Source organism: Macaca mulatta, chromosome 8, assembly GCF_049350105.2.
Source record: "Macaca mulatta isolate MMU2019108-1 chromosome 8, T2T-MMU8v2.0, whole genome shotgun sequence".
In the NCBI taxonomy this organism is placed as follows: Eukaryota; Metazoa; Chordata; class Mammalia; order Primates; family Cercopithecidae; genus Macaca; species Macaca mulatta.
In genome coordinates this window covers 111511295-111522669 of record NC_133413.1, presented here as the reverse complement: position 1 = coordinate 111522669, position 11375 = coordinate 111511295, and the positions used below count along the sequence as shown (strand labels likewise).

The following is an 11375-nucleotide window of genomic DNA, read 5'->3' as shown; positions in this document are numbered from 1 at the left end:
AAGCGAGACCCTGTCTCTACAAAAAAAATTAAAAATTAACCATGTGTGGTGGTGTGCACCTATAGTCCCAGCTACTCGGGAGGCAGAGGTGGGAGGATCACTTGAGCACAGGAGTTGGAGGATACAGTGAGCCATGATTGCACCACTGCACTCCAGCCTGGGCAACATAGTGAGACCCCATCTCTTTAAAAAGAACAAAAAAACATAGCCAGGAAGTTGCTTACATGTCTTCTATTCCTATAACATCTGCCTGAGCTTAGTCACATGGCCGCACCCAGCAGAAATGCAGTCTTATGCTAGGTAGCCCCAAGCTCAGCTAAAGCTTGCTTTTGAAGAAGGGTGAAACAGACAATATGGAAGAGAATTACTAGTCTGCCACAAGGAGAAAGAGAATTCTATGTGAGGAAACAGCTCTAGAAGAGGGAACTGATTAATTAATTATATCTCAACCGAGAGGATGTTATGAGAAACATAGATTTGGATTTAATAGAAAAACTTAGAACAATGGAATGGGCGGACTTGAGAGTGTCCTCTGCTTCTGAAAATGATCAAGAAAAATGGTAAGAATGTACACCTCAAGGGTGGATGGTAAAGTTCAGCCTTTAAGCCTCAACAGCGGTGTGATTTTAGGTGGGGTGGGGGTGGAGGGCCCGAAGACAGGCAGACTACCACAGCAGCCCCAATGGAAGCAGTGAGAATGTACTGGAAGGAGCGGCTGTGGGAGCGACAGTGTGATGAGAATAAACCCGGCTTGGCTCTGCCCTGTGCATGCACAGGTGAGCTGTTTGCTCCCGGGCATGTCAGCTGGTATATGTGTCTCTCAGAAGGCAGCTGGGGAGCACATTAGCTCAGAGACTGGGAGGCAGACCCAGGAAGCCCTTTCTTTGCCTTGGTCAGGCATGGGGTTTGCTGCATTTTCCCAAGCCCAGGAAATGGAACCCAGTTCTTTTTCTTTCTGTGTAAAATAATGAGCATCACAATAGGCTGTGCTCATGAGAAGACATTTTGTTTCTGCAGAAATGTTTTTTCTCACTCTGACCTGATTTTGATTGCTGTTTCAATTCAGTAAACACATTACCAGATTTTAAAATAAGGTGACTTGTTTTCCCCAACTCCACAGTTCACCAAAGGTATTTCATCTGTTTGTTCTGAAAATGCAGCTGCTCTCTAGATTTATGTGTGCTCTGATAAGAAATGTTTTGTGTAACAATAAAAATCATTTCCTTTGATGAATACTGTTGTTGCTTTGTGTTCTAAGAATGATATTTCATGTCTGTTCCGTAGTAGCATTGCCCCCGCTAAGCAAATTCTACAGGGGACCAGTTTGTGTTCCAGACCAAGGGAGTTGAAGTTTCTAACTCCTAACATCCATTCAGGGTCCTATCTAAAGAATCAGAGTCATAGGCAGCATCTTTGTCAGGCAGATCCCTTGGTTGGGGGCGAACGGGAGGAGGCATGACTGGTGGGCCTCCAGTGGTGGCGCCCTCGCCCGCATCCCTCCGTTGCACTCCTTAAATGCCTGGATGCTGCATAAAAGCTTTGGCCCTTCCTCTCAGGCCTTGTGAGCCACAAAATGATGTGACAGTGGGGAAGATGCTGAGGACATCAGTGAGAACCACGAGCAGGCAGAGCCTGAACCCCAGCCCTGAAGGAAGGCGGAGGGAACAGAATACAGCTTTCTGGAGAGAGAGGAGAGGCTGAAGGCACAGCTAGGGAATAGGCATGCAGTTCCTGGGCCTCAAGTGGGCCAGACTCGCGCCCATAGAAGCTGTGTGGCGGGGAGCAAAGAACACAGGCTCTGGAGGCAGATCCCCTGAGTTCACTCTAGCTGTCTGACCTTGGTCAAGGTTGTTAGCCTTTCTGTGCCTCAGTTTCCCTGTATTCAAAATGAGCGTCAGAATAGTATCTATCTGCAGGCATTGTCTGGAGGATTAAGTGACTGGATGTATATGAGACAGAGACTGTCAGTAATCCTACACTACCCTCTTCCTTCTTTTTCTATAGTAATAATAGACTCCCAGTTTTCAGCTGTGCTCATGGCTGCCCAGGATAAAGACTCTACTTCCCAGCCTCCCTTGAAACTACATGTGGCTGTATAACTGTGCCTGGCCAATGAATTAGAAGCAGATGCTATCTGGCAGCTACCTGGGAAGGGCAGCTGACATGTACTATTTTTTTTTTTTTTTTTTTTTTTTTGAGACAGTCTTGCTTGTCACCCAGGCTACAGTGCAGTGGCACAGTCTCGGCTCACTGCAACCTCTGCCTCCTGGGTTCAAGTGATTCTCATGCCTCAGTCTTCTGAATAGCTGGGCTTACATGCATGTGCCACCACGCCCTGCTAATTTTTGTATTTTCAGTACAGACAGGGTTTCGCCATCTTGGCCAGGCTGGTTTCAAACTCCTGATCTCAAGTGATCTGCCCACCTCGGCCTCCCAAAGTGCTGGGATTACAGGCATGAGCCGCCACACCAGTTTGGCATATACTCTACACCCTTTTTTTTCTTTGCACCATCTAGTCTGCTGCCTGGAATGTGGATGTGATGTCTGATATTCTAGTTGCTTTTTTGGCCTGTGGGGATGAGGACAACACCCTAAGAATGAGGAACTGTGAGCTAGAAGGAGCCTGTGTCCCTGAAGACTATGAGCAAAGCCACTATACCAGTCCTTGGCTACTTATTTCTGTAGTTTTACATGAGAGAAAGAAAATAGCTATCTTACTTAAGCCACTGTTATTTGGGCTCCTTATTACTCATGGTTGAACCTAATCTTAACCTCTACAATGTGCAGAACACTTAAAGTGATGGCTGGCATACAATAAGCAATTCCGTAAGTGTTGGATAAGTGTTGTTATTTTGTGTCAAATAACGGATAAGGTGAAGCCAAATTATAGGAGGGCTTGCCAATCAAGGAGAAAAGTTTGCTCTTGATGCAAGGTGAAGCTTATATCTGTTACTTCTAAAATGTGATTTAAAAAGAATTAAAGTGACCCATAATCACTAGGACCATCCCAAAAAGATAAAAGGCAAGAGCTATGGAAAGCAGGGGAAATAATTTTACCAGACCCTAGGCTAAGAATAGTTATTAAAATTGTGCATAAAATATAGCTCTGGGCCGGGCACAGTGGCTCACGCCTGTAATCCCCGCATTTTGGGAGGCCGAGGTGGGCAGATCACCTGAGGTTGGGAGTTCAAGACCAGCCTGACCAACATGGAGAAACCTCATCTCTACTAAAACTACAAAATTAGTCAGGCATAGTGGCGCATGCCTGTAATCCCAGCTACTCAGGAGGCTGAGGCAGGAGAATCGCTTGAACCCAGGAAGCAGAGGTTGCCGTGAGCTAAAACCATTGCACTCCAGCCTGGGCAACAAGAGCTGAAACTCTTTTTTTGAAACTCCATCTTTAAAAAAAAAAAAAAATATATATATATATATATATAGAGAGAGAGAGAGAGAGAGAGAGAGAGAGAGAGAGAGAGAGCTCTGAATTGCTTGGCTGTTTTGGCTCTAAAAAGATGGAAGCATTTTCAGGCTTTCAAGCAGAGGTTTCCTGTTGTGCAAGGACTCTGTAAGGCAGTTCATGCTAGCACTTCTGTGTAGAAAAGATTGGATGGGGAAGAAATAAGAGTCCATTAAGGAAGCCATTGCAAGAACCCAACTAAGAAGTGATGAAGGGTCATGATGGTGGAACGGATATCAGGGAACAGATACGGAAGATGATTCAAAGGAGCTTCAGAGGACCTGACAAGGATTAGCAATGGGGATAAAGGAAATGCAAACATAAAAAATGATTATAGTTTCACATGTGAGCAATTATCGCAGTCAGATGTCCGCTACTATAATGCTGTGTAACAAACAATCACATAATCTCAGTCCATTACTACAGTAAATATTTATTGCTTATGGGTGTGCAGGTTGGCTGTGACTGTCTTGGGTGGTTGGAACCAGATAGACTTGACTCCAGGCTGCTAGTTGTGTTTAGGTTTATTCCAAGTGTCGCCTCATTCTGGGACTAGAGGCTATTCATGTAGATTCATCTTGTGGCAGATGGCAGAAGTGCAAGAGGTAAAATCAAGCCTCAAAAGCACATTTAAAGCGTCTGCTCACATCACTTCTACTAATGTTTCTATGAGTTGAAGTGAGTTACATGGTTTGAGAATATAGGGATCAACAAAATCAGTTGTTCCTGTACTCTCATTCAACAATCAACACAGACTTCTGTTACCTGTGGTCACCAAGAAGTATGTGGGGATTTCTCCCCACCAGCAACCAATGTATCAGTTCTGCAGCAGACACCAGCAGAGTTTTCTAATTCAATTCAGTTCTGATCCTATCTACATGGAGATAGCATCAGACGCCACAGGGTGAGGGCTCAGCCCCACAAGACTACTGTCACTCACGCCGTGTGAAGAGATCACCAAACAGGCTTTGTGTGAGCAACAAGGCTATTTATTTCACCTGGGTGCAGGCGGGCTGAGTCTGAAAAGAGTCAGGGAAGGGAGATAGGGGTGGGGCCATTTTATAGGATTGGGTAGGTAAAGGAAAATTACAGTCAAAGGGGGTTGTTCTCTGGTGGGCAGGAGTGGGGGGTCACAAGGTGCTTAGTGAGGGAGCTTCTGAGCCAGGATGAGCCAGGAAAAGGAATTTCACAAGGTAATGTCATCAGTTAAGGCAGGAACAGGCCATTTCCACTTCTTTTGTGGTGGAATGTCATCAGTTAAGGCAGGAACCGGCCATCTGGATGTGTACCTGCCGGTCACGGGGATATGATGCCTTAGCTTTGGCTCAGAGGCCTGATAATTACCCCATGTTTCAGACACCAGTCGCAAGTAATAGGTCGTCTCCTATACTTCTGTCCAATTGGCTATAAATTGAGGCTTCCATGACCCCCTCCTTGCGCTTGATTAATTTGTTAGTATTGTTCACAGAACTTGGGAAAAATTCTTGGAGTTACTGCTGTAAACCAAAACTAAAATTCGAAGGCCCCTCAACCATCTGAATGGGCCTCCTCCTCTAGGCCAGAGCACTCCAAATTTAACCTGAAAGACTGGTTCAAGCCATGACTGGAGTGGGGGTCAAACATGCCTCATTATGACCTTCTCCCTTTTGGAATTCAGGAAAAGCCAACCAGCATTAACATCAACACAGACCTTAAGTCTGATAAGAAATATTTACAGTCTATTCTCCTTAAAGCCGGCTACCTGGAGCCTTCATCTCCATGATATAACTTTAGTCTCTATGACCTCTCATCTTAAGCCAGATATTCCTTTTTTTTTGGTAATAACTCTTTCAACTCTTTCCAATCAGAAAAATTTTAAATCTACCTATAACCTCAAACCCCACCTCCTATGAGTTGTCTCTCCTTTCTGAACTGGACCAATATATATCTTAAATGTATTTGACTGATGTTTCATGTCTCCCTGAAATGTATAAAAAATTAAGCTGCACCCCGACCTCCATGGACACGTGGGTTCTCAGGGTCTCCAGAGGGCTTTGTCACGGGCCATTGGTCACTCACATTTGGCTCAGAATGTCTCATGCTCATCCGTGTGAAGAGACCCCCAAACAGGCTTTGTGTGAGCAACATGGCTGTTCATTTCACTCGGGTGCAGGTGGGCTGAGTCCGAAAAGAGAGTTAGCAAAGAGTGGTGGATAATCATTAGTTCTTATGGGTTTTGGGATAGGCGGTGGAGTCAGGAGCAATGTTTTGGGGGCAGGGAGTGGATCTCACAAATACATTCTCAAGGGTGGGGAGAATTACAAAGAACCTTCTTTAGGGTGGGGAGATTACAAAGTACATTGGCCAGTTAGGGTGGGGCAGAAACAAATTACAGTGGTGGAATGTCATCAGTTAAGGCTATTTTCACTTGTTTTGTGGATCTTCAGTTGCTTCAGGCCATCTGGATGTATACGTGCAGGTCACTGGGGATATGATGGCTTAGCTTGGGCTCAGAGGCCTGACACAGAATAAATCTCTTCAAATGTTTCATAGAGTTTGACTCTTTTTGTCAACACTGGTTTATTATAAAGGATATCACAAAAGATACAGATGAACACCCAGATGAAAGTGATACATAAAGCAAGTATGTGGGAAGGGGCACCGAGCTTCCATGCCCTCTCTGGGTGTACCACCCTCCACGAACCTCCACATGTTCAGCTATCTGGAAGCTCCCCAGAAACCCTGTCCTGGCCAGGCGCGGTGGCTCACACCTGTAATTCCAGCACTTTGGGAAGTCAAGGTGGGTGGATCACCTGAGGTCAATGTCAGGCCTCTGAACCCAAGCCAAGCCATCGCATCCCCTGTGACTTGCCTTATACGACCAGATGGCCTGAAGTAATTGAAGAATCACAAAAATCACAAAAGACGTGAAAATGCCCTGCCCCACCTTAACTGATGACATTCCACCAAAAGAAGTGAAAATGGCCAGTCCTTGCCTTAAGTGATGACATTACCTTGCGAAAGTCCTTTTCCTGAGCACCTTGCGACCCCCACTCCTGCCCGCCAGAGAACAAACCCCCTTTGACTGTAATTTTTCTTTACCTACCCAAATCCTATAAAATGGCCTCACCCTTATCTCCCTTCACTGACTCTCATTTTGGACTCAGCCCGCCTGCACCCCGGTGATTAAAAAGCTTTATTGCTCACACAAAGCCTATTTGGTGGTCTCTTCACACAGATGCACATGACAGTCAGGAGTTTGAGACTGTCAGGCCTCTGAGCCCAAGCTAAGCCATCATATCCCCAGTGACCTGCACGTATACATCCAGATGGCCTGAAGCAACTGAAGATCCACAAAACAAGTGAAAATAGCCTTAACTCATGACATTCCACCATTGTGATTTGTTTCTGCCCCACCTTAACTGATCAATGTACTTTGTAATCTCCCCCACCCTTAAGGTTCTTTATAATTCTCCCCACCCTTGAGGATGTACTTTGTGAGATCCACCCCTTGCTCTTAACTCCACCTCCTATCCCAAAACCTATAAGAACTAATGATAACCCACCACCCTTTGCTGACTCTCTTTTCGGACTCAGCCCGCCTGCACCCAGGTGAAATAAACAGCCGTGTTGCTCACACAAAGCCTGTTTGGTGGTCTCTTCACATGGACGCGTGAAACAGATCAGCTTGGCCAACATGGTGAAACCCTGTCTTTACTAAAAATACAAAAATTAGCCAGGCATGGTGGCAGGCACCTGTAATCCCAGCTACTCAGGAGGCTGAGGCAGGAGAATCACTTGAACCCAGGAGGTGGAGGTTGCTGTGAGCCGAGATCACACCACTGCACTCCAGCCTGGGTGACACAGCAAAACTCCAGAAAGAAAGAGAGAAAACGAGAAAGCAAGAGAGAGAGAGAGAGAGAAAAACCCTGTCCGATGGGGTTGTTACGGAGGCTTTATTACATAGGCACAATTAATTGGCTATTGGTGATCAACTTAACCTTCAGCTCCCCTCCTCTCCCAGGAGGTTGTGGGGTGGGGCTGAAAGTTCCACCCCTGGCCGGGCGCGGTGGCTCAAGCCTGTAATCCCAGCACTTTGGGAGGCCGAGGCGGGTGGATCACGAGGTCAGGAGATCGAGACTATCCTGGCTAACATGGTGAAACCCCGTCTCTACTAAAAATACAAAAAACTAGCCGGGCGTGGTGGCGGGCGCCTGTAGTTCCAGCTATTTGGGAGGCTGAGGCGGGAGAATGGCGTGAACCCGGGAGGCGGAGCTTGCAGTGAGCCGAGATCACGCCACTGCACTCCAGCCTGGGAGACACAGCGAGACTCCGTCTCAAAAAAAAAAAAAAAAAAAAAAAAGAAAGTTCCACCCCTGTAATCCTGCCTTGATCTCTCCAGTGACCAGCCCCCATCCCAAAGCTACCTAGGGGCTGCTAGCCTAATCAGCTTATTAGCATACACGAAGACACATCACTTTGGAAATCTGAAGTACTTTAGGAGTTGTATGCCAGGAAATGGGACCAAGACCAAATATACCAAATATGTATATTTCACCATATCACACATGGTTAAATCCAAAGACAAAGGGGCAAAAAAGTATTGGCCAACTCTACTGGAAGACATCGCAAAATCACAAAAAGGAAGGAGAAAAGAATAGCGAACAATAATCCAATCTACCACAGCTACTCATATAAGAGTGATAGCCTAGACATGGAAATGTAGGGTGGAATGGACTAGGATGTCAGGTTTCTTAAACATCTACACCTGTAATATGACAGACACCTGTCTGATGATGCAAACAGTTTTGATCCTAGGATCAGGAGATCTGGGTTCTAGATCTAACTCTGGGGCATACTCAGGCTTTCTCTTGTTGCTATTTTCTGCCACAGATGTTAAAACTAGACCATCAGCACTTTGGGAGGCTGAAGCGGGCAGATCACCTGAGGTCAGGAGTTCAAGACCAGCCTGGCCAACATGGCAAAACCCCATCTCTCCTAAAAAATACAAAAAATTAGCCGGGCATGGTGGCAGGCTCCTGTAATCCCAGTTACTCGGGAGGCTGACGCAGGGAGAATTGCTTGAACCCAAGAGGCAGAGGTTGCAGTGAGCTGAGATTGAGCCACTGCACTCCAGCCTGGGCGACAGAGCAAGACTCTGTCTCAAATAAATAAATAATAAATAAATAAATACAACAAAACTAGACCATTCAGATTGGTTTTTCTTCTTCTGTCACTGGATATGCTACTTGATGAAAAGCCTAGAAGGGAATATTCCAAAATGTTACTACTAGTAGTGGGACTTCAAGCTATCTTTATGTCTTCCTGTATTTTCCAAACTTTCTGCAATGAGCAAATATACATTTTATAGTATCAATAAATTTTTAATAATTTTTTTAAAAACCTGTCTTAGTTCAACTGTATTTTCATCCATCCTTTGCCAATAAATATATCTCTGAAACATTAATCAGCACAAGGAAGCAGCCAAGCCAAGCCTTCCTTTTTTTGAGACAGGGTCTTGCTCCATCACCCAGACTGGAGTGCAGTGGTGCATTCACAGCTCACTGCAACCTCGATATCCTGGACTCAGGTGATCCTCCCACCTCAGCCTCCTGACTAGCTGAGACTACAACCACAAGCCACCATGTCTGGCTAATTTTTTATGTTTTTGTCAAGACAGGGTCTGGCCATGTTGCCCAGGCTAGTCTCATACTCACGGACTCAAGCAATCTGCCCCGCCCATAATCCCAAAGTGTTGAGATTACAGGCATGAGCTACCATGCCCAGCCAGGAATTTATTCTCATACTCTAACCTAAGAGCAATTATTGTCCTTTTTAATACTAATTTCTGAGACTTTTTTTTTCCTGAATTTTGGGGTGGGGAGGGGATTTTTAACTTGAATACCAAAGGACAAACACAATTTGTCCTCTTTTTCTTCATTAGTTATTGTTATTGTTTTGCTTTTGTCCTGTCTAGAAACTAGGTCAGGCATGAGTAGCACAAGAAATCTACCAGCTTATATACTTCCAAAATTCTCATCAGCCCCCTCCCACCCCGCAACATTTAGTCATGACGCCTCTGACAGCAGGCCAAATTCCCACCTGGGAAAGAGTGCTCCGTGTGGTTGGGGTTATTGTTACCATTCAAGTCTCGATTCACTCAGACCACATGGTAGTTGGTTTTGGGTGGAAGGCTTCTGCATCTGGCTAATCCTGACTGCAGTTACTAACATAAGCGCTCCCTTGACCCCACCTCTCCCCAGGACTGTCTTGTCTCTTTCATCTCTCATTTAAAACTGCCCAGACCCACTCCCTCCAATTCCTCACCTCCCGCCTCCTGTGCACGTTGCCACCTCACACAGCCTGGCTTCCGTCTTCCTCCCTTTGGTGAGATTGCCCCCTGAGTCACCAACAGTCTACTTTTCAAGTCCAAAGTTCAGCCCCTAGTTTACTTTAGCCTCTCGGCTGTATGTAAAATCTTCAACTATTCATTCTTCAAACTCTTACTTTCTTGGTTTTTAGGAAATCCTGCTCTCCTGGTTCTCCTTGGCCTCTCTGGCCATTTAATTTCCTGTTTCTCCTGTTTTCTTCCCCTCAGCTTTTACTTGTTCTCCTGGACTCCACCCTCTGCCCACTGCTATTCTCTCTCTTGGTGGTCTGATGCTTTCCTAGTTTCAACCATGATTCATATGCTGATAACTCCAGCCCAGACCTTTTCTCTCTGATTCATACTTCCTGGAGCTGCTGGTCATCACAGGGATGTCACATGGGCCTGAAACTCATCAGGTCCAGAATTGAACTATTCATCTGTCCTCTAGAAGTCGTTGGTTGCACGCAACGGGACTGATCCCAACCAGCTTATTAATTGGAAGGACTGCAGGGTGGTTCCTAGAATCAAGGGGATCACTGAATAACCTGGTGACTGCTGGGTGAGAACCAGGTCGCTGTATAGATTCAAGCTCCAGAAGTGAATTTAACAGGCCTGACTTGGATCATGGCTCCACTTTTTGGGGTCCGTTATCAGAGTAAAGTGGGGCCAGAAGTGCACAAGGTCCCAGATAGACAAGACAAGAGCCACCACACCTTCCGAATCTGCTTTTTCTTCTACATTCTCCATCTCAGTTGGTGGCTCTGCCATCATCCATCATCTACCTACACTGGGGGCAGGCGGGGAGTATTATTCCCTTTCTTTCATATCCCAAAGCCAATCAATTATTAAGTCCTGAGATTTTACCCCTTAGAGTATTTCTTCAAACAGTTGTCTCTTCCCTATCACTTGGACCCATGACCTTGTTGGGGACTTTCTTGTCAACTGTTTGATGACTACTAAGCCTCCCCAGAAGTTGGGAGTCTTGCCTACTTTAAATTTGTCCTTCATATGATAGTCGGAGGGATCCATCTAAAACCCAGATCTGACCGTGTTTCTCCCCTGTGTAAACTGGTCACTGCAGTCCAGGTTTCTTGCTACAAGAGACAAATTCTGCCAGGGTCCAGTCCCTGCCTGCAACTCACAGTCATGCTCGCTGCCCTGCTGGTGGTTCTGAAGCTACATTCTTCTTTGCTATGGGATCCCCTCAGCCCAAGAGACCCCCCTGCCTCCCTACCATCCTATCCCCAATCTGGCTGTTACCAACTCACCTTTCAAACTCAGTGGACACCTCACCTCCCTGAGGGAAAAGATTGCTCAGTATCCTCTGTTTCACTGTGTCTTTCCTCTTGGAGCTCTATGAGAGAATGGGGCCACATCCATATTATTCATTGCCAAATCATTTGCACATGGCAAGTGCTTAATATATTTTCTTAGGATAAATAAATACATAACTTCTGTGTATGCTTCTTGACCCTTCATTTGCACCTTCAATGAACTTACTGGATTTTTTTTTCTCTTTTTCCCATTATACAAATCACTGACTTCAATTTATTGAATATGTATCATTTC

General features: G+C 45.6%; 1 long non-coding RNA gene across 1 annotated transcript; it reads right to left on the bottom strand.

Moving 5' to 3' along the window:
* Positions 1 to 3498: 3498 nt before the first annotated feature.
* On the bottom strand, positions 3499 to 11025 carry LOC144330832 (uncharacterized). Its single transcript, XR_013397387.1, has 3 exons — positions 9764 to 11025; positions 5516 to 5614; positions 3499 to 4746 (listed from the first exon to the last, which is right to left on the bottom strand). It is a non-coding gene; the product is annotated as an uncharacterized LOC144330832 (long non-coding RNA).
* Positions 11026 to 11375: the final 350 nt, after the last annotated feature.